Below are 25567 nucleotides of genomic sequence, written 5' to 3' on the forward strand. Positions count from 1 at the left end.
ACTTTATTTCTAGAATAATACTGAAGAAATGTATTTAAATTATTTAAAAACAGAATGATTTATATATCTTTATAAAATCAAAAGTAAACAAGATTACTGTGTTAAATAATTGTAGTATCAGCTTGAAGAATACTTGGCCAACAAAATAATCATTAATTTAAGATAGAAGTGGCTTTATTGTACTGACAATTTCACACCGCTTCTCAGAAATTGGAAATTTTATATTTTTAAGTATTTAATAATCCTATTATATGTAATATTTGCCTTTCTGGGAAATATAAATATTTGATAGACAGATTTAGACATTAGATTCTGTTTCTTTTTAGGTATCAATATCAAATAAGAATACACATTATTAAAATGTAATTTATCTTTAGCTTAGAAAGTTTATTGAAATATTTTATCGTGCAACCTGTTGGTATTAAACTGTTTTTCATTTTGAAGATGACTGGTGGGAATCAAATTTCATCAATAATTTAAACATATAAAAATTAAAACACAAGTATTACTGTGGGATTATCTTTGTCATTCTTAGAGAAATATAATCATAAATCATCCACCCCTTGTCTCTAAGAGGCTCTCAATGATTTAAGACTTTAGCACATGCTTTAGCCCTTTTATTCATATATTTATTATTCTTTTCATTATTCATTTAACTCTATACTGAGTTGTGATTCTGATAATCAGCTTTTGACAGTTGATAATGGGAGCTATCACATCAAAGCAATGTGAACAACATTAATTGATATTAAAAGCAAGTTCAAAGTAAAAGACATAAAACTCTCCTCTAATTTAATAGAGACAAACAGATGGGGTGTTAGGGTAGAAAACAAATTGTTTTCTTTCTCCTTCTTTCTGGAATATATGGTAGCCTGGATAGTGACCCAAAGCGACAAGTATATTAAATATACCAACTTGCACTTGGCTCCATAAACACCTTTTTCAGTTCTAGATTGTATGCTTGTTAAGAAATGGCTCCCCTCATGAATTTTGTGTGAAGTGGAATAAAGTTTACTTTGGGAATAAATGTATTGTTATTTTTGGATAGAAAGCAGTTTGTTATACCTGAAGACCATAATGTTATTAGAGAGATGAGTGAGCACCGGTGCTAGCAGCCACTTTCTTTCTCTCTGGGAACATCCTACATAATGTAATACACTCTTTGGCAACTAGTCCCAACTAGTCCCACTCTTTGGCAATTTAATCCATATTTCCAGACACTCAGACTTGCTCCAATATCTGGTAAAAGTAATCTCCGTTTAAGAGAAAATTTAAGGACTATGAACCAATGACTTATCACCTCAGTCTCAAGTCAGCTGCACTGCCAACTTTCTCTTAAATTATACTTCAGTCCTGCTTCCAGTCATTCGTTTTGTCATCTGTAATCATTCTAACACCTTGCCTCCTAGGTCCAGTATCTTGGTTCTTTTTGTATGTTTCTTCCAAATTAATGACTTTTCCAAATTAAAGGTCATATATATTTGTGTTATTTTTTCTCTTTGTATAGCACTGTTTTTAGAACACATATTGAATTATACAGCTGCTTATTAAAATAGATCCTTTCTTTTAGAACTGGTCATTGCAGTGCTATTTTCATTATTTTCATTATTTCTCATGACTAGAGACCTGTCCTGAAAACCAAGCCTTACTAATCCCTGATATTAGCAACCAAATCTTGCTTTTATCTAATAATTTAGATTTCCCTGTAGGGTCTCATTTTTCCCCATTTTTATTCAAACAGCTAAACCAAATAAACTTCAGCATCCCCTAGGAAGCTAGCCTCTCACAAGCCTCTGGGCCACTGGTCAAGTTCCTACATCATTAATAATAAGCCAAAGATATACTATGTATTTCTCAGAAATAAATGAAAAAAAATTCCCTAGGAATAAATAGTATGCTTTTGAAAACACTGAATCTTTCAGGAAGCTCAATGAATAAAAAAAGAATACCTTATTTATTGCAAGTTCTCCTTTTCTAGAAATGTTAAATATTTAAATTTATGTGGTAGTACTTCATTTCAAAGGGTTGATTTGGGCATGTGTTAGTTCAACAAATACTCATATTTCAATAGGCAATTTAGTAGCCCGAACAGGTCCACATAACATAAACATTTTGCTTAGTTTTCCCCTTTCGGGAAGGACACCGACCCTAGGAATTCTTTGAAAGAAGAAACACTGCTCAGTTCAAAGTTTCGACATGACTTCTTTTTCAATAATTTTAAAGAAAATAATATGCACTCTATGAGGGATAAGACTCTATAAGACCATGTTTATTAGGCACAATATGTGGCACCTAATATGTGTTCCCTAAGTATTTCTTATACAAGCAGAAAAAGCCAACTCTCTATATAATTAATATGAGGATTTGTAAATTTTCAACCTTTTAATTTCTGAAATCAGTATGATGCTATTAAACATAATAGTAGCAGCGCCCTCCAATATTTTTAAAAAAGAAAGGGGTGACCTTTCAAGGACTCAGGGAAGAACTGACTTCACCTTTAAATAAAAGAACAGAGCTCTGAAAATGAATTTTGTATTTGTACTATGTCAAATAACTTATACAACTTTGGTTTCGTTTAAAAATATGTGTCATCAACTATTTTAGATATGAGAGTCCTATCACAATTTAAGGAATGGTACCAGTTAGCAAATGATCTGTCTATCATTCCCCCCAAGTTTAAAGCTCCAAATTATATTATTCAAATGTGCTCTCAAAGAGGTTACCCCTGGAAACCACTCAGGCTTCATGGGGTACAGAATAGCCTGGCTGTTGATTGGTTTTAGCCTCAGGGAATATCACACCAATGCACAGCAGACTCCAGTGACTACCAATTTGCTTCCCAGTGTGATGCTAGGTATCCCCTGTGGTCATTACTGCCATATTTGGTAAAGGGCTTCACTGTTTACTGATTGCCCTTTCCTCCATTCACAGTCAAGACAATGAAGACAACAAATTGCAGGTTTAAAATTTAACTCTCAAACTTCTCAAGTTTAAGGTTTTTACACTGAAGACACTTTTCTCTCAGACTTTCTACCCATTTATGTATGAATCTGTAGAACTCAGGACAGAAGATTTGTTGTTGTTGTTGTTGTTGTTGTTGTTGTTGTTTTACAGATTTCTTCCTTCAGGTAGCATGACAGAGAAAATGCTATTTTATTCACATCATTTCATTTTTTTGTTTTAATTTAATTCTGAAATTGAATGTTTAAGTTACTATTTTATTATGAGTTTTATTCTTACAGCTTTTGATAACAGCTCAAACTTTAAAATTTAGAAAATAAATTTTCTAATAAATATAAAATTCATAGTACACTGACATACTAAATTTTCTAATAAATATAAAATTCATAGTACACTGACATACTAGTTAATGAAACTTAAACAACTAGATTTATAGATTGGTTAATGAATGATTTAACCTTATGAAATCATCTAATTGGTGAATGACAAATTTAAACTAACTTTCTTATTACTTGAACTTCTATTTAAAAATAGTAATGTCAGTCGAGATAGAACAGTTATTTTTATAGGTTTCTTAACTTAAAAATAAGATTTTTTCTTTTTATTTGTTTGAATAAATGACCCAAGTTCCTATACTTTAGATGAGGCTAAGAGGGAAAAGAAGCTACAAACTATATTTAGGGAAATAAAACTGCAATAACTAGCAGTAATAATTGGTTGTACATTTATTAGACAACCAGCAGATTCAGTCATACAACTCCTTAATAAGTTATAGGTAATCAGTCCACCAAAATATGTTTAACTGTAAGAGCTCAGATATTTAAATAGTCATAAATTCAGGCAATAATATGGAGTTGGTAACGAGACATTGAGCCTACATCATAAAGGCTAATTGTCTCTGAACAACTGTATTATAGTTAATATGAATGACATTTTATATATTTTATTTTATTTATTTATTTATTTATTTTTATGCCTACAGCATCTGGTCTTCCTAGGTAGTCTCCCATCCAAGTGCTAACCAGGCCCGGCCCTGCTTAGCTTCTGAGATCAGACAGGTTTGGGCGTGTTCAAGGTGGCATGACCATAGACTGTATTTATTTTAATAAACAACTTATTGCTCAATTTTGCCTCATTATTCAAACAGTCATTATATCTCTACATGTTGCTTTCTCAAGTTTCCTCACATAGAGATTAGATAGTTAGCTTTGTCATACCAATTCCATTAAGTTGATAGATTAAAAATGATAAAACATTGATAATTATCAAGATCATTTACTATGTTCTAGATACTCTGCTAAGCCTTTAATATGCACTAATTCATTTTATCTTCACATCAACCATTTGAAATAGAAATTATCACCATATGTTGGATAAAAAAGGCTGAAACGCAGAAGGATCATATAATTTTCCTAAATTTGTACAATCATAAAGGAACTGTGTCAAGATGTGAACACAGTCAGTTTGGATTCCAGAGCCCCAACATCTAAACACTGAGCTGTATTGCTTCTTTCTGGTAGAGTAGTCAAAGTAGTCAAACATTTTCACAAACCATTGAATCTCAGGATTGGAGGGCACCTTGATCCTCCAGTTTAATGTCTAATTAACCTTGTCTATGATATCAACAAGGTTGTCATCCAACTCTCTTTCAAACAACTTTCCAATGAAGGCCTCACTAACTCAAAACATACTTAATTTTATGGATAAACAGTTGCTTGCACTGCTTGAAAGTTATTTTTTTATAATGTACTTTTTTGCCTACTTGTACCTGTCTCCAAAAAATTTCATTTTGCATCCTTTAACTTTGAAGTAGTACTTTTCTAGTCTCAGATTCTCTTAATATTCATTGAATATCTATGATAAAGTAGATGAACTTTTTTTTAAATATATGATATCTCATTTAACTCTCAGTTATTTGTGTGAAGTAGGCTAAGAGAAGTTGAATGATTTGCTGATGGTTACAGAACAAGTAAATGGTAGAGGTCAGGTAGAATCTATGTCTTCTGATGCCAAATTCACTTTGTTCTAGATATCATTCTTACGAATTTACAATTCAATGGATTTTTGATTCACAATAAATATAATTCCCATTCATTTTCCACTTTTACTTTTTCAGCCCATGTTTTAGTATTAATTTTAAGCACTCACATATTTCCCTTGCTCTACCCATATCGCTTTCTATTCTGCTCTATATTTGCAAGTAAGTTAGGCCTCCTTGACTCCTAAATTGAAATATGACCATTCAAATAATTTCTTCATTTCAATTGATTTTCTTCTTTCTTATCTTCAGAAGTAAAAGTCAAAATGAGGAAATAACTAGAAAAAGATTTATGCAGAATAAATTCTAAACACAATATGTTCTCCACAAAATAAGACGTTTGTGGAGACAAAGCAAACATCAAATGAGGAAATATTTTGAACACATAATTTAGAAGGGAAATATTTTCAGTCTAATTATTTATTCATCATAATTATGTTACCTTGAAAATATCTTTAAGTGTTTATTTAAACTAATATCATTCACCAATCACTTGTGTAGTTTATACATAAATGACCTATTTGAACTCAATAAAAGCAACATGCAACATTATGGAAGTTCAATTAATGTTAATTTCTATGTATTATAATTATTATTTTACAATTCATAATTATGAATTAATTTAGCTAAAGGGACTGTATTTTTTATAATTTCCTTTTAAAAATCTTCTTTTAGAAAAGGATAATGCAATTTTATGTCCAATTTTCAGCATGTTATATGTTAAACTTTTTAAGATCTTTTATTCACTATCTGTAGGTGTAGATCTCATCCAATGAGATGTAGGAGCTGATTCACCTAGCTTCTCCATCCTCATATCTTGAGACCAACAAATTAGAATTGTTAGAATCAAGCCATGTAATTAGACAGCATAACGTCTAAGATACTTTTTGTCGGCTTGCCAAAAAGAGAATTTTAGTAAATGATACATTACACTATAAAAATCCTCCTTCAGCAGGCCTTTTAATGATGACAAAGAACTTGTGCAAACCCAAGCAATTAATCCTCTTGAAGCATTTTACTAAAATCACTAATAAGGCACCCAGAAATGCAAATATATACATAAATTATTCCTTTGTGAATTCAAGTTTGAGATTATTACATTTTTTTCTTTATCCTTGAGAACAGTTTGTTTCATTAGCAATTGCAGTCTTTTAAGCATTTATTTAAATAAAAGTTTGGATTGAAAAAAGATGCATAAAATAAAATTATATTACATATATTAATAAAATAGATATAAAGTTATTTTAGATATTTTCATTGAGTGGTTTTTCCAGATTTTTTTAGTGTTTCCTTAATCTTTGTATTTTTTTCTTTTTTATTAAAGTTATTGGGGTGACATTGGTTAATAAAATTATGTAGATTTTGACTATACAATTCAATGATACATCTATGGACTCATATTCTTAATAAAAATTAAATGTATTTATATATAACTACAATTAAATATCTGAATCCTAAAAAACAGTAATGAGAACAAATGCACATGAAATGCAAAAAATTCTATGACTTGATTAAAAGGACCATCTATGTTAAATTTTTATATTCTCGTGAAAATGTCAGCGTATTCTTCCTGTTGAACTTTAATTTATTCACCATGTTAAGAATGTACCTTTTCATACTCTCAATGGTACCTCCCAGTAAGGAAACTCCTAGGCAAAAAAAAGAAGAAAGAAAGAAAAGAAAGAAAAGAAAGAAAAGAAAGAAAAGAAAGAAAAGAAAGAAAAGAAAGAAAAGAAAGAAAGAAAGAAAGAAAGGAAGAAAGGAAGAAAGAAAGGAAGGAAGGAAGGAAGGAAGGAAGGAAGGAAGGAAGGAAGGAAGGAAGGAAGGAAGAAAGAAAGAAAGAAAGAAAGAAAGAAAGAAAGAAAGAAAGAAGGAAAGAAGGAAAGAAGGAAAGAAGGAAAGAAGGAAAGAAGGAAAGAAGGAAAGAAGGAAAGAAGGAAAGAAAAGAAAAGCAACAAAGCAACAAAGCAACAAAGCAACAAAGCAACAAAGCAAGAAAACACATTGCTGGATACTACAACAGATACCTGTATTACAATCTTTATTAAACACCTAATATGAATTCCAAGTTTATAAAGGACAAACAACTTGGGTCTAATCTTTGTAAATGCAAGTGCCATGTGTTCCTGTTAAAACTAGGATCATTAGTGCAAGCATAGTGCCCTGCTCATAGACAGGTTCTCAACACATATTTTTAAAGAAAGAAATAAAATAATATTCTATAAGTTATGGTAACAATAAAACTATTCAACTAGAAGTGAGTCTTTAGTTAAGGGGACTCAATTTATATTAAACAAATTTAAGAAGTGATAACCCATGTATATTGAAAATTATAAATAAAAAAACTTTAAACATTCAGGCAGTAAAAAATAAATTACCAATAGAGAAACAGAAATCTAAATGAGGACAATAGGACAATCTCTAAAGAGTTTCAAGCAGAAAAAGATGGTGATTCAATAATTTTCTACCAAGCAGAGCTGTGAGTCACAAGACAAATTTACAAAAAAAAATCACACATGTGTCCTTTCCTGAGAGTAAAATCAAAATGAAAAACTCGAAGATAATAAATATAGGATAGAAAAGAATCAGTAGTTAAGATTTTCTCAATATTTGACAACATGGTTATGAAAATAAATGTCTTTTTAATAGTAAATGCTACACAGTATATTGATAGTAATCACCAGAAGATTAAAAAACACATATTTTGTTAATCAAAAATAGAAAATGAAGTGAAAAAAATAACTAGAAATAAGGGTGCTTAATTTCTGTTTTGTAGGCCTAGTGAGGGCACGGCTTATTTCTAAGTAGATTGCCCTTGCATTTCTACTGCCCAGCACAATATCTGGCACATAGTAGACTCTTAACCTATTCTTTAGTGAATGACCCTGATATGGAGGAGGAGCAGGATAAAAGAATAAATACTGCTTCATTCCTAACATTGATGATTTTTAAAGTATGTATATGAATATATATATATAAGACTTAAAGATAAGTATCTGTAGATCAAAATAATCATTTGTTTTTGAAACCTTTGTTTTAAGAGAGTTTTAATTTGAAGTCTGAGACGAGGAGGGGCATGAGGTGGTAGTATACTGGCAAAGTACTATTTAGACATCTAGGATGTTGCTGGCTTTCCAGAATTAAAGAGAAAACAGGAATTGGTGATTCAATGGGGAAAACCTGAACTTTCTGACATATATTATGCTTGAGATGTCAGAGGCCTAGGAAAAGAAAGACTGCATGAGCAGCTGGGAGAAGTGCAAGGGCTGGATATCAGTTACTAGTCCAGAGGACCTCATGATAGAGCGGACATGTGGGACTAGAACTCCCAGCTGTGCTGGACAACCTTAAAAATACTTGTTTTGGACTGAGTAAGGAGTTACAGCATCTGTGGTCACTAGAAGCTATAAACTAAGGCTGTACACATTTTCCTTAACTGATAAAGTGTTTCATACCAACCTTAAAGAGTGGGCACTCAAAGTGAAATAATTACATAAATAAATGTTTTGATTTTTATAATCATTGTGCATGCATATTATAGATCATTACATTTTATTTGTATTTTTGTGCATTGCAAAAACACATTATTAAATATCGATGTAATTACAATAAATATTTTTATTTTCTTGTTTATTTTTTAATAAATCTTAAAAAAATTACAAAATACAGAAGTATCTGTGCTATAATAAAATAGGAGGGAAAAGCTGTAAAATAGTTTTCTCTCACTTCCTGTGTGTTACCCTTTCCCTCTCTCTTTCTCTTTCCTTTTATCTTTTCTCTCTTCCTTTCCTCCTTCTTTTTCTTTTTTCTGATTAACATGAGATAGCTACTTCAGTCTCTCATATCCCTTTTCTTATAAAACTGGAGTTTAAAATCTCTGTTATTCACCATTTAAGTTAAATTTGAAATTTAGACTTTTATTCTGTATTCAGTTTTGGATTTTTTTTTTTTTTAAAGAGAGTAAGAGAATTTATTGGACAATGCCCCAGCAATCTAATTACCCATTGCCTCTGAAAAATCAAAAAGACTTGCTCTTTTGTTCTGTTTCTCTGGGAACACTAATTCGAGCCTTCTATGTGTCAGGCACAGCGGGGAGGCAGTGACTGAGGAATAATGCAGTTCAGGTCTCTGACTCCCTGCAACTCACATTCTAATAGGGAGGGACAGACACTAAACAAGCAAACAAATGAAAGTAGCAATTTCCAATTGGGCTGAGAAACCGGTAAGGCATCTGGGAAGAGTTATTTGAGGTGAGACCTGAATCATGAGGAAGGGCCTGCCCTGCAAAGAGAGAACAGCCTATGCCCTGTTCCTGAGGCTCGAGGCCCTGGGTGTGAGGGGACAGAAAGGAGGCCAGTGGAGCTGGACGTGGTGAGCACTGAGGACCAGCATTTAGTTGAAGAGGTAAGCCTTCCAATAATGCTTTCCTCATATCATCAAACACAGACATAACTAATAATATTAAGAAATAACAAATGGACCAATCAACTAACCAACAAACAAAAAACCTAGAGAATCAGAAGAGTGAAGAGTAACACTACCAAAATATCAGAAAACAAAAATTACATAATGGACATATTTATAAAATTCTACATATGCGTTTTAAGGCAACCATAAATTATATTAATGCTGTTTTATAGTGAATTTATTGGTTTCACATTAAATAATATTATTTTTATTTGAGCAGTTAACTTGATTTTCTAGTCCAGAAGACTACAGATACTTACATTTATTGAACATTTATTGTCCTCCACATGTAAGGTACTATACTAGATGCATATGTATATCAAGGTTTCTTAAGTTAGGCAGTATTGACATTTGGTGCCAGATAATTCTTTGTCATGTATGTTAGCCAGGGTCCTCTAGAGAAACAGAACCAACAGAATGTATGTGTATATAATTTGTATTTATTTATATATTTAATATCTATGTAAGTATATTTATAATACATTTATATACAATATAATATTATATATGTATAAACCTTAGTACTAATCATTCTCCATAATCACATAAGCCATTTCCTTATAATAAATTCTCTCATAGATAGATAGAGATAGGTATCTAAATATAGATATAGATGATATAGATAGATATAGATAGATGAGAGAGAGAGAGTTATTCCCCAAATCTGCAAGACAAGTCATTAAGCTGGAGACCCAGGAGAGCTGATATGATAGTGTAGCTTCAGTCCCAAAATCAGCAGGATGAGACCCAGGAAGAGCCAATATTTTAGTTTGAGTTCAAAGGCAACAAAAAGTTGGTGTCCCAGTTTCAAGGCAGTCAAGCAGGAAGAATTGTCTCTTACTCAAAGAGAGTCAGCCTTTTTATTCTGTTTAGGCCTTCAACTGATTGGATTAACCTCTCTTACTTTAGAGAGGGCATTCTGGTTTATTCAGTTTAGATATTTTCCTTAGCCCCAAATTCTCTCACAGGAACACCTAGAATAAGGTTTGGTCAAATATCTGGGCATGCCATGGCTCAGTCATGATGACACATAATATTAACCATCACATTGTGAAGGCTGTTTTGTGCATTGGAAGATTTTTAGCAGCAACCTTAGCCTCTAAACACTAGATACTAGTAGCACCATTCTTCTTTAATTGTGGCAACAAAGTAACAACAAAAAATGTTTCCAAGTATTGCCAAGTGTCTCCTATGTGAAAAATCATCCTTAGTTGATAACCACTGTCATAACCACATTATCATTTTTAATCTTCTTCACAACAGATTTGCTAGGAAGATAATATTATTGTCGTTATAAAAATGGGAGACCGTGGCTCTGAGTAATTAGTAATATGTGTAATATCACAAAGCTAATACCATTATGGCGCCAGTGTTTACATCTATGTCTGTCTGACTTGAAACTGCATTCTATTTTTAGTACATCATGATGTCCAATTGGAGAAGCAATATAATTATAAGCCTTAGTAGGAAGAAACACTCTCTGAGGGAAAATATGGAATCCTGGAGATCCCTATGGACTTGGTGGCCCATATAAATCCACCCAATTGAGCTGAATTAGAGCATCACTGTAATATTTATGGGTCACCTAATCTCTGCTGATCCCTAGATTGTCTCTCTTTTCCTTCTTTCATAAATCTGAAATAATCATAATAAAAATAATTTTCTCCAGCAGGCTTGTGTGTTAGAATTTACTAACACATGTCCATAAATTAATATATAGGCCAAATAAAATATTGCCTAACAAAAAAACAGAGGCTTGAGAGGAAAAGGACATGAATAAGTAAATTTTAGATGTGTATAATAACTGTAGATAAGCTCCTGTGGGGAGGGAAAAAGATAAGCATAAAAAGAAGCTATCTCCATTCTAAACAAAAGTAAATAAAGTTGATGAGATGCTATGATTTTGTAATATCCTAGTCTTTGTCCACAAATTTAGGATAAATAAAAGTATCAAGGCTTTTGCTTGTAATCTGTGGTAACTATTTTCCAGTATGGTCTCCAGTCATTTTGCCTCCTGATATTCATTTCCTTGTGTAGTCTTCTCCCATATTGGATAGAATTGACCTGTACTACAGATGGGACATTCCAGAAATAACAGAGTGTGACTCCTGAATCTAGGTCTTTAAAGTCATGAATTCCTCTGAGGCTTCTTTTGGATGATTCACTCTGAGGAAGGCCAGCTGACCTATGGAAAGGTCAACATAGTTAGGAACTGCGGTTCCTGGCCAACAAGAAGCACTAACTTGCCAGACAAGTGAATGAGCCATGTTAGAAGCAGATACGCCAATCCAATCTAAGTTTCATATGACTGCAGTCATGGCTGAACCCTTGACTGAACCCTCATGAGAAACTCTGAGCTAGAACTACTTAGCTAAATTATTCTTGATTTCATGAATCTGAGAAACTGTGAAATGACAAATATTTGTTGTTTTTTAAGCAACTAAATTTTGAGATAATTTGTTCAGCAGCAATAGATAACTAGAAGTAGACTTGGGCAGGGAGAGACATCTAAAATATTTAAGTAGTCATATTTTTAATTAGTCTGTCTTCATCATAAATACTCAAACTAAGATATCCAGATTGAAACACAAAGGAAAGCTACCATGGAGTTGATTTCTAAGGCATTTTTCATTGACGTTAACTATAATTCTACTAAAGGTATAAGTTTAGAAAGCCCAAATATAAGAAAAGATGGACATAATTAGTTGAAAACAAGATAAATATACTAAGCCGTTCTAATTCTTCATGTTGTTTTCAATGGGGAGACAGACGGATACAGTGTGGGAAAAATGCTTCCAAAAATGTTTGCAATTGAAACAGATAAAATGCATTTTAGCCAGTGTAATGTGCTTTAAATGTCAATATTAGTTCATATAAAACTAGGCTAAACTTATGAAAGTCAATTGGAATTCAGAGCATTTTGTAATTTGTGTGCTACAATCAATTGAACCTATAGATGACTGATAAACACTAGATGATGGATTATATATGAGTTCAAAAACTGATTAAAAAGTTCAAAATGATTTCCCAAAGAAAGGCACTGATCTTATTGCTATTGATTTAACCTGAAGTAGTCCATATGTAAACAACCACTGTATTTGCAACTTATAGAATAAGCAGTTGAAATAAAAATTAAAATTTAAAGTGAATGCAGGCTTTCCAAGTAAGAATCCAGTGCGAGCCTCTGACCCACCACTGATACCCCAGGATGTCTCCTTAGAAATACTTGAAGGTGCCTCTGTGTAAAGACAAAAGAAGGATCAAGTTGATCTCAAATTCAAAGAAAAGAAATGATGTTTTCAGAATAAGGGAAGAAAAGTATGAGGGCACGGAGTCCTATGACCTCTGCATCCCAGAGAAATTCATAGTACTCCTAATTGTTCAAAGCAGCCATTCACCTCACTGAAACCTAAGGGAGTGAGGTCAGAAACATGGGAGAGTGAGAGACATCGCCGGACCTCTTCCCTTGAAACAACAATGAGCTGAACATCTAAAACTCAACATAAAACACCCAAACTGCACACCAGCATCTCTGAGCATGGGATCTGTGCATAAGAACTACCAAAGGTCAGAAGCCTGGGTGTCAGGTGGTGGACTGGGAGAAATAAAAAAGCTGCCTATCGCAGCTGCTGGAGCTCCCTGTAGGAGTTGGGGAGGAAAGAAGGAGCAGAAAGTACCTTGAACAGCCCTTTCTGGAAAAGCTGTGAGCTCCCTGTGGATGGCGGGCAGGGCCCAGTCAGTCATCAGGGCAGAAGGTAGAGAAGCGGGATGGCGTAAAAACAACAGTTCATTTTTACCAGCCGCGATTGCAAAAATGAAGCTGAGTTACAGCCCACAGCTCCCAGCACAGAGGGCCCCTCCCCTCATACCATCTGGGATCCAACACTGTGGAGCCCCAGGGGAATCTGAGCAAACGTTGCAGAGACTGTTGCTAATACCGACAGGAACTGAGAAGGAGGGTAGCGAGCGTGATTAAACATATATAAGAAAAACAAAAAACACATTATTAGACTTTATATAAAGCAGAAATCCAAGAGTCTTAGAAGCCACCTACTGGAAACAAAAAACAAAAACAACAACGACAACAACAAAACACCTTTGCAACAGGCTAGGGACCATTATATAATAAATCTTTCTGGAAAAAAAAAAAATCAGAATACATTTCCATTAATGCCCAGGTGGAAAAATAGTCCATTAAACACAATGAACAATCAAGGTGACAAAGTATCTCAAAAAAAAAAAAGAGAAAAATCTCCATAAAATAAGCTTACAGAGATAGAAATATGTGACTTAAATAACAGAGAATTCAGGATGGCACTTCTGAAAAAAACTCAATGAGATCTGAAATAAATCATATCAACAATTTCAGGAATCAAAAAAACAACTAGATAGGAAAAATTAGTTATTTAGCAAGGAGATTGAAACCCTCAAAAAGAGCAGAATACACCTTCTGGAGATAAAGAACACACTGCAAGAGTTGAAAAATAAAATAACAAGCTTGGGAAATAGAATCAACCAAATGGAGGAAAGGATAAGTAATATCGAAGACAGAAATCTAGAAATAAATTGGAAGGAAGAAGGGAGAAACCGAAGAATGAAAAATAATGAAAGAGAAATACAAGTACTAGCTGATACCATTAGGAGAGGAAACATAAGAATAATGAGCAATATCACAGGTGAGGAAAAGGAACAGGGATTAGAAAGCATTTTCAGACAAATAGTTGATGAGAATTTCCCAAATCTAAAGAATGAGCTGGAGCTTGGAATTCAAAAAGTCAACATAACACCCAATTACCTCAACTCCAAAAGGCCTTCACCAAGACACATTCTATTAAAATTATCAAAAATCAATGACAAAGAGAATTCTCAGGGAAGCCAGGAAGAAGAAAATGGTAACTTATAAAGAAAACCCATTAGATTATCCTCGGTCTTCTCAGCGCAGACTTTACAAGCCAGAAAGAAATGGAATCAAATATTCAAATTATTAAATGAAAGGAACTGCCAGACAAGAATAATGTATCCAGCTAAGCTCTACTTTAGATATGAAGAAGAAATAAAGACCTTTCCGGAAATACAAAACTCGAGGGAATTCTCCACTACGAGGCCTGCACTATAGGAAATACTGAAAGGGGTCAGCTCACTTAAAACAAAATGACAAAAAAGAAAATACATAATTAGGAGTAAGGTGACTAGCAGGCTGATAGAAGCAGAGGAGTGCAACCTTTACTAGGATCAAGGCATTATAAGCTTAAAAATAAGAAGAGATTTGCTATAGCAAGATAGTAATGAACTTTCAGCATACATAGGAACAAATTAAGACAACAGTGACTGAAAAGGGGAGGATTCAAAGATCCAAATTTGCAAAGGGGAATGGAGATAAAGTGTGTGCAGAGGAAAAGGGATGACTGTATATATATAACTATGCTTTACATATTCGTAATGGTAACCACATGCCAAAGAATCAGAAACAAAATATATGACATAAAACAAGAAAGACCAGAGGGAAAATACACAAAAGCCAACCAAATTAAAGAAAACAGAAACACAAGGACAAGGAAGCAATGGAAACACCAAGCTACCAGAAAGTAAAAGATAAAATTGCTATATAAGAAGATCTAATTTTTCAATTATCACCTTAAATGTAAATGGACCGAACTCAAAAATAAAAAAGCACAGAGTTGCAGACTGGATCAACAACAAAACCCAACCATATCCAAACTCCAGGAGACACATTTCAGTTTCAAAGACAAATATAGACTCAAAGTGAAAGGGTGGAAAATGATATTTCAAGAAAATGGCATTCAGAGAAAAGCAGAAGTAGCAGAACTAATCTCGGATGAAATAGACTTCAAAATAAAGAAGGTAAACAAAGATACTGAGGCACACTGCATAATCATAAAGAGAATCATGCACCAAGAAGGCATAACACTTATTAATATCTATGTTCCCAAGCAGGGAGACCTGAAATATATAAAGCAATTACTAACAGAACTAAAGGGAGAAACAGACCAAAAAACTATTATAGCAGGGGACCTAAATACCCCACTGTTGGATATGGACGGATCATCCAAACAGAAAATCAATAAGGAAACAATAACATCTTTAACTGACACATTAGACTAACTGAAAGTAATTGACATTTACAGAGCCTTCCATCCCGAAACAGCTGCTTATACATTCTTCAATAGTACATTTGGAACATTCTCAAGGATTGACCACATACTGGGACACAGAGATAGCCTCAACAAATATAAGAGGGTTAAATCATGCCAACCATATTCTCTGATCATAATGCTTTGAAATTAGAGATCAAATGTAAAAAGAAAGTGGAAAGAATCCCAAATATGTGAAGGGTAAACAACATATTACTGAAGAATAACTGCGTCAGAGAAGAAATAAAAAGAGAGATCAAGAAATACATAGAAATGAATGATAATGATAGAACAATATATCAAAACCTTTGGGACATGGCAAAAGCGGTCATAAGAGGAAAGTTCACATTACAAGTCTACCTCCAAAACCAAGAATGAGTCCATATAAACGACCTAACATTTCATCTTAAAAAACTAGAAAAGGAAGAACAAATGAAGCCTAAAGTCAGCAGAAGGAAAGAAATAATCAAAATTAGAGCAGAAATTAATGAAATTGAAAACAAAACAAAACAAAAAAATAGAAAAAATAAATGTGACAAAGAGCTGATTCGTTGAGAAGGTTAATAAAATTGACAAATCCCTGGCTAGTCTCACTAAAGAAAAAGAGAAAAGACACAAATAAACAAAATCAGGGATGAAAGAGGGGAATTACAACAGACACTGCAGAATTACAAAAGATCATACAACAATACTATGAAAAAGTATATAACACCAAATATAATAACCTAGAAAAAATGGAACAGTATTTAGAGAAATACAACCTTCCTAGACTGAATCAAGAACTGGAAAATCTAAATAGACTGATCAGTGGTGTGGAAATTGAAACAATCATCAAAAACCTACCAAAAAGTAAAAGTCCACGATCAAATGGCTTTACCAGTGAATTCCATCAAACATTCAAAGAAGATTTAATACCTATTCTCTTCAAACTCTTCCAAAAAATCAAAGAGGAGGCAATACTCCCCAACGCATTTTATGAGGCCAATATCACTCTGATACTAAAACCTGGTAAAAATAACACAAATAAAGAAAACTATAGACCAATATCTCTCATGAACACAGATATAAAATCTTAAAAAAGATAGTAGTATACCGAATACAGCAACATATTAAAAAGATTCTACAGAACAATCAAGTGGGCTTCATCCCAGGGGCACAGGGATGGTTTGACATATGCAAATCAATTAATGTGATACACCACATAAACAAATTAAAAAATAAGAATCATATGATCATCTCAATAGATGCAGAAAAAGCCTTTGACAAGATACAGCATCCATTTATGATCAAAACACTTAACAAAATTGGCATGGAAGGAAAATACTTTAACATAATATAGGCCATATGACAAACTCTCAGTCAACATTATACTTAGTGGTGAAAACTAAAAACCTTCCCTCTAAGATCAGGAACAAGGCAAGGCTGTCCACTATCGCCACTCTTATTCAATACACCATTGGAGGTCCTAGCTAGTGCAATCAGACAAGAGAAATATATAAAAGACATCCAAATGGGAAACAAAGAAATCAAACTGTTGCTATTTGTGGATGACAAAATGCTTTTCTATATAGAAAACCCTAAAGGCTCTACAAGAAACAATAAGCGAATACAGTAAAGTTTCTGGATACAAAATCAATGTTCAAAAATCCATAGTGTTCCTATAATCTAATAATGAAGTATCAGAAAAAGAAGTGGAAAAATTAATTCCTTTTGCAATTGCAATAAAAAGAATAAAATATCCAGGAATAAATCTAACGAAACATGTGAAGTCTCTATATAATGAAAACTACAAGACCCTATTAAAAGAAATTGAAGAAGATTCAAAGAAATTGAAAGATATTCCATGTTCTTGGATTGGAAGAATCAACATAATTAAAACGACCATATTACCTAAGGTATTATACAGATTTAACGCAATCCCCATTAAAATCCCATTGTCATTTTTTAAAGAAATGGAACAAAAAATCATCAGATTTGTATAAAAGCACAAAAGACCCCAGATTGCTAAAGCCATCCTGAGAAAAATAATGAGGCTGGAGGTATCATTCTGCCTGACTTCAAATTATACTACAAAGTGACAGTATTCAAAATGGCATGGTATTTGTAGAAAAACAGAGACACAGACCAGTGGAACAGAATTGAGAGTCCAAAAGTAAACCCTTATTTATATGGGCAAATAATTTTTGACAAAAGTAAAACCAAAAACATACAGTGGAGAAAGGGAAAGCCTCTTTAATAAATGGTGCTGGGAAAACTGGAAAGCCACTTGCAAAAGAATGAAACTAGACTGTTGTCTATCACCACTCACCAAAATTAACTCAAAATAGATTAAAGACCTGAATATAAGACCTGAAACAATAAAATGCATAGAAGAAAACATAGGAATGAAACTCAAGGACCTTAGACTTAAAGAGGATTTTATGAATTTGACCTCGAAGACAAGGGAAGTAAAAGCAAAAATAAATGAATGGGACTAGATCAAACTAAAAAGCTTCTGCTCAGCAAAAGTAACCATCAACAAGGTAAAGAGACAACCATCCAAATGGGAAAATATACTTGCAAGCAACACCTCCGATAAGGGCCTAATATCTAAATTATACAAAGAACTCAATAACAACAAAAAAACAAATGATCCAATTAAAAAATGAGCAGAAGACCTGAACAGCCACTTCTTCCTAGAAGACATACAAATGGCCAATAAATATATGAAAAGATGCTCAATATCGCTAGCTATTAGGGAAATGCAAATCAAAACCACAATGAGATATCAACTCGCCCCTGTTAGAATGGCTATAATCAACAGGACAAGTAATAACAAATGTTGGAAAGTATGCAGAGAAAAGGGAACACTCATACACTGCTGGTGGGACTGCAAATTGGTACCACCACTGTGGAAAACAATATGGAGGTTCCTCAAAAAACTAAGAATTGATCTACCATATCCAGCAATCCCTCTACTGAGTATTTACCCCAAAGACTTGAAAACCCATATCTGAAAAGATATTTGCACACCAATGTTCATAGCAGCATTATTCACAGTGGCCAAGACATGGAAGCAACCGAAGTGTCCTATGATCGATGATTGGATAAGGAAAGTAGCATACCCGATGGAATATTACTCAGCCATAAGAAGAGATGAAATACTGCCATTTGTGACAATATGGATGGAACTCGAGATAATCATGCTAAGCAAAATAAGCCAGACAGAAAATGTTGAAAATCACATAATATCACTTACATGTGGGATATAAAGCTAAAAGCAACAAATGAACAGGACAAACAAACAGACTCTTATGGACATAGATAATGGACTAGTGGTTACAAGAGGGTAGGGAGGATGAAGGAGGGGGAGAAGGGAGGTAGATCGAGAAAAAAATTTAAATAATTTCTTTAATTAAAAAACAAATTTAAAAAAATTAAATTAAATTAAATTAAAGTACATTGATCAATTGCTCAAAATATCTAGGTTTTACAAACTAGAGAATTATAACAAACCCAGTGAAACTATACACGTGTAATTTTAGAAGTCAAATTATATTTTAAGCTATGTCACTGTCTATAGCTATTATAAGTGATAGTAACTTAATGATAGTTTTTGAAAGGCATTTATTTGTAATGATTTCAATATATGTTCCTAGAACAGATGTCAATCTTGATTTATTTCCCAATGTGATTTTCATTTCCACCTTAACCTCTGTGCCATCTTTAGCTCTGCATAGACAAATCAAATGCTATGTCTATACTCACTTCTGGTTTAAGTTTGTGTCAGGTAACTTTATCCTGTAGGTCATCCAAATTTTTATTGAAATATTCTGTGATGGAAATTCAGAAAAACAAAATCGAACTTAAACATAACATTTAAAGCTTTGCAAATGTCTGAGAGAAATTTTTACTAACAAAAGCAGGGTTCTCAAAGTGTGGTCTCTTGACCAGTCACACTGGCATCACCTAGGAAACTGTAAAATGTAAATTGTTGGACCCCATCTTAGAAATGCAGACTCTGAAACCTGTGGGTGGGGTGTTGCAAGCTTTCTTTTAAATAAGCCCTTTATATGATTTGGATACATGTTAAATTATCAGGACCAATTAGACTCTAGAAGAAACTGAACTGATAAATACAATCATAATAATGCATGCTTACTGGCAAAAGCAATATCTCACATTTAGGAATAAGTTGGAAGAGGTTTTGGCTCAGCTCCACTAAACCAGCTCCTAGTTCAGAAAAACAGAATCTGTTACTCCAACCAAAATCAAACAAAAACAAAGGAGGTATTCGCTCTTCTTCTATATAGATAACGCATTTGAGACAGTCAAAATTCTGTCCTCATTTTGCTTCTAAAATGACTACTTACTACGATAAGTATTCAGGGAGTAAATTATCAGCACACAGCATTATTTCTACTCATTAAAGCCTGGAAGTGATGTCAATAACTGCAAGCAACAGATCGTGATGATGGTAGTTTTGTTTTGTCAATTTGTTAAGAAGAACAATTAAAGCTGAATTAATTCTGTGACTTTCTCGCAGTCCAAAAATATGGTAGTAAGAGTAGAGGTTAATAATCAATCTCCTTCATTCAAGAGATTCACACAATCTATAGAAAACTTCCTTAAAATAATGACAAAGTTCTCTAGGTACAGTGAAACAACCCCACAACATTAATCGAATTTTAGTTTTTTAACATTAACCTTTTTTTTTTTCCTCCTGCAGGCACATTCTGCTAGATGCCTTGATTTCTGCTAAAATTTCACTTTTAGTAGTAGCCCTTTTTTGAATATCATCTTTATTCCTCAAACACCTAAAATGTATTCAATGCTCCTTTCATGTCCCTATAAAGCTGTTCTTCCCTTATCACATTTTGTTGTTGTTGTGACCATTTAATTATATATATTTTCTTCTGTAATACTTAAAAGAGTGACATTCATTTTTGTGTGTTTTATTATTTAATATATATCTTTTCCTCCTATAGTGGATATGTCTTTTTTTTCCCATCAAATATCTGGAAACTATATTAGTACCTGTCATATTTTAGACACCATATGTGTGAAATGAATTAATAAAGTGAATTAATTCTTGACTGTAAACTCTATCATGTCTATATCATTTTTCAATGGATTCTTCTGAATTATTAGTGAAACAGATGCATGGTAGGCATGCAACAAATATTTGGTCAATTATTAAATTTGCTAATTTATTAAACTATTTTTCTATTTTTTCCAGTCTGAGTTTTGCCTTTAAATTAAAAACTTACAGATATTTTATAATTAAGTTTATTCAAATACAGTTTTGCCCCATTTTGTGATCCTGACTTTAAAAAGAGCTCACATTAACATTTTTCTAAGTCTAATTAGAAAATTATGTTTATGTTTTCTTTTGTCAATCTCTACTTCTGGTTGAAGAAATTTTATTTTGTTCATTTAAGATTAGTCAATGAAATAACCAAACTGAGTGGATTATGTTTATATAATGAAGAGAGCTGATGAGCAAATTTTCCGTATACATATATCCAGAACAGTTCAAAAGAGATATAATAATAAAGAAAAAATATATGACATCAGCTTTATATACTCACTATATTAGCAGTATAGTAATTCTACAATATCTATATTAGTAGTACAATAACTATATAGTTTTATACACTTTGGGGGGAAAAGGCACACTGATAAGTTTCACATTTTTCTTCTTTTATAAGCCTTGAAACATCCCTAATTAACAACCAGAGTGAACAGTCTCTAACGGCAAACAGATAAAAGAGAAATTATAATAAAATTTAAAATTTTATGTATTTTGTTCCTCTATATTTTATTTTGAAAGACCTTTTAATTTTCAATTTATAATATTTTTAAAATAAAGGTAATGGAATTATAATGTACATAATATTTGCCAGGTGTAGTACTTTATCCACATGTTAGCATTAATTTATATGCAAACTTCTAAGATAATTTTAACCTCTATTATATAGGACGAGAAACTGTCAGAGAAATGTCAGTAATTTGTCTGAGATAATAGTGCCAGTATGTATTACATCCAAGACTTAAACTTACAATGTATATGGATGTTTAATGTACATTAAAATTAACTCATCAGCTCTCTTGATTATATAAACACTCAATTTAGTTATCTCTTCATTCCAATAATATATATTACCTCTTAATGTGTAACAACGCTGCATCTAGTGGCTTAAAACAATATTTATTATTTTCCACAATTCTGTGGATTGCTGACGGTTCTCTTGGCCTGGGCTGGCCTAGCTGATCTTTATCATCAACTGGTGGCTTTACTGGCTCTAGAGAGAATAGGACACCCTCACTCACAAACTTGGCAGTTTGCTAACTGTCAACCACAGTTCTTCATGGATTTTTTTCCTTACATGGATTTTTCCATCAGGCTGGATCGGGCTTGTTCAGTTGATGATATCAGATTCCAAGTTCAGCAAAAGAGCAAGCTCCATTATATAAGCACTTTTCAACCTCTGCTCGCATCATATTTGCTAATGCCTCATGGGACAAACAAGTCACATGACCAAGCTTAGATTCAAAGAAAGGAGAAACTTTCTACCATACAGCTTTTAGAACAAGGTCTGAATTGTGTTTTTATCCAAATAATCTCAATTGCACATACCAGGGATAGAATCATATTCCTGAATGTATACTTGAGAAGACATCCAGTATATTCTTGGCAGGAGAACAAAGGTTTGATCGTTATTTGTTTGAAGACATATCCAATGTTTAATCTATTTATTTATATTTTAATAAAAAATTATAAAACATTATGCTGATACACATTCTTGGTGGAATTATTTGGACCCTTAATTTATTTTTCTATAACATTGTATAGTTTATTTCCATAAGGACTGTCATATGTTTCTGAAAGTTTGTTTTAGTTAGTGACTGAGAAGTAGAAACCATTCTATAGTCAAAGGAATTTGTTGATTAAAATATGTCTCCTATATAAACATGTTGCTTAGAGGTCAATCAGTATGCTTGAGCATATGGTATAACTGAAAATCCTTCAGTGCTTCGTTTCCAATGTACGCAATGTGTTTTTTGCTATAATACAGTATCCATACAGTTAGAACACTATCTATTAAATAAAGCATTATTTGGCCAGTCAAATCAATGTTCTTTGGAGCAAGACACAGCTTGCTGTGAATGAAAAATAAAAGGCTTAGCATAGCATTAAAGAGAGGCAAAAACAAATGCTTATTTCCTGAAACTTGGAGATATCTTATTAGCGAATAATAGCATGCGGTCAGATTACTGTTATATTCACACAGCTATACTATCTGTTTCTGCTTTTATATTCACCATACAACCCTTTTTAAATTTAATAGTAACTGTTTTATAATCACTGTTAATTTGTTTAATCTCCTTTTCAGTCTTAATTTTTTTTTAAGTGAACCTCCAAAAAGTCTATATTTAGAGAGTGCTTTAAACTCAAAAAGATTAACAAACATGTCGTTATCTGGATCCAAAGGCATAAATTAGGTAATGATCATTCAATTTATAAATCGATTTGTCACACTATTCTTTTCAATAGCCACCCTCTGACATATTAAAGTATGAATTGATTTATAAATGATGATTTATACACTTGCTCAGAGAGTAATACAACTATTGACATGAAGACTGCCTTATAAAATTCAGTAATATAAATCTATTTTTCTAAAATAGGTATAGTGTCAATTTGGATAATATATTAGAATGTTTTTTCCTGAAATGTTAATTTGAAATGGTAACTTCGATAATCTCAAGTAGATGCAATACTACAAAATATTTATTTCAACTAGAACTTAGTCTATATAGTTCACTATAGGTTGAATAATTTTACATAACTGCAGGCTGCATCTCTTCTAAATAAAGCACATTTGGTATTACATCTTCTTGCCAGATTAGATGACAAGCAATATTCAAATCACCAAATCCTCTCATATAAACAGGCTGTTACGATAGTGCCAGATTATGATTTTTCAATTACCATATGTTTCTAAATGTTTACTTAGGATTTTAGAAACAGTGTAGCTTTTTCCTGAAAGCAATCAAATAAAATAAACCTTTATTTTGATAATATTTGAAAGCAGAAGTGCTGGAAAATAGAAAAAAATGATCTTTAGATCTCAGTTTGATAGAATTGTAGAATTTTGACCTAGAAACACTGCAATTAACTCGAAAAACCACTCAGGCTCACAATACAGAAAAAATTAGGTTACTAAGAATGTCACAGAAACGAATTTTTGTTTCTTTTATGAAATGTCATTGAATAGCAACAATACTTGAAGCTTTAAATTGCTTTCATTAAAAAAAAGTTTTCAGAGGAATTTACACAAAGCATAAAATAAAATTGTCAAAAATACCTTCTGTAAATTATGTGCCATGTATTCTACAATGAAATTAATTAAAGAAATAGATCCAATGTTCATGGCATTGACCTCTTTGATTCAGGTTTATAGTCTTATTTTGATTGCATCTGAAGTACAGAATTCTGGAATAGTATAACTTTATATAACTGAATTTCAGTTTGAAGTTTGTTTATGTATTTTGTTTTCTTCTTTCATATTGTTGTATCTAGCATTCAACGTACAATTTCCATCACTGACTTTAAAGAGCTCTTTTTCTTTCTTAAGACTGTAAAATAGTTCACTGTATCCTAAAGTGGAAAAGAACAAATGATTAAATATTCATATATCACTTCATATACCTAGTAGCCATAGATACGAGACATGAAGGAAAACAAAGCTTAGTCTTCCTATAGCATTTCTTCAAGGACACTTCTAAAACTTAGTAGGAGAAAAATTTTCTATTGATTGCTGAGGAAAAAATATAAAACCACATTTCCACAAACATTTTTGAATTTACAAAGTCTTCATTTATAGGCTTCAAATTAAACAAGTTTTTGACTTAAAGATCAGAAAATTAAGCAGAGGCAAATAAAAAAAAATAATTTTATAAAATAATTTATATGATTAAATTCTACCTGCTGTGAAAGTGTAGTGCCTGAAAACTTTAAAAATTGTGGGTTTTTTAAAGCTGTAAGTGCATGGACTTATGTGCAAACACATTTATCTGAAAAAAAAAAAAAGAAACAAAACTGAATTTGGAAGCTGAAACATCATGGGAGCATTCCAAAATAATGTGTGGATATAGTAATAACTGAGAAGTTCTCTCTCCAAAGCCCACTGTCTAAATGCCACAACCAGTTGGTATGGTAAGAACAGAAATGCTAGAGAAAAGACATGTGGAAAACAAGGTAGATTGAGTTCATGGTATTATTTATGTCATTTTAAGTTTAAGAGTGATATGAGCACATTTCAATAAATAAAAGGAATATAGTCACTATTAAGTCAACACTAATTTATTTCATGGAAAATTAATTTTCTCAGAGAATATCAATGATGCAATTTCTAGATTAATTTTCCATAAATGTTTCCCCTCCATTTTTACTTTTAGTTTACTATAATTATTTTCATCAGGATTGATGTTTTCTCCATCAATTTTAGAATAAAGTTTAACATATTCATACTTTTTTTATTTATGTCAAATTTTAATAATCATAGCTTTTGCCAAAGTGAGGTTGTTTTTCCTTCTATTTCTTCTTTCTCCTCTCCCTATTCTCCCTATTCCTCCTCTTTTTTTCTTCTTTTTTTTTTTCCTTTTTTCCTGTAGAATACTTCACCTCGAAGTGCACAAGAATCATTAATTCTTACACTCCTCCCTAGACACAGCAGGATCTGGCTCCTTTTCCGGTAATCCTCCCTCCATGGCTCATTGCTCATCTTTTAGAATCTGCAAAGAGCAGGTCAATCTCAACCTGGTAATCTCAACCTGCGTGGTAGAAAGTCAGTTGCCGGCTGGCTAATAAAGGCTCATAATTCATCTCAATTGGCTCCATGGGTCTTAGAATTGGTCACGCCACACAAGATGATCACTAGACTTAGGTGGTGATCACATTGTA

General features: G+C 32.6%; 1 protein-coding gene and 1 pseudogene across 1 annotated transcript in view; both read right to left on the reverse strand.

Moving 5' to 3' along the window:
- Positions 1-25567, reverse strand: part of MGAT4C (MGAT4 family member C) — a 660237-nt gene that overhangs the window by 409094 nt on the left and 225576 nt on the right. The gene's annotated exons all lie outside the window — the stretch shown is intronic.
- LOC111740976 lies at positions 3935-4053 on the reverse strand (annotated as a pseudogene).

Source organism: Pteropus vampyrus, unplaced genomic scaffold, assembly GCF_000151845.1.
Source record: "Pteropus vampyrus isolate Shadow unplaced genomic scaffold, Pvam_2.0 Scaffold70, whole genome shotgun sequence".
Lineage (NCBI taxonomy): Eukaryota > Metazoa > Chordata > Mammalia > Chiroptera > Pteropodidae > Pteropus > Pteropus vampyrus.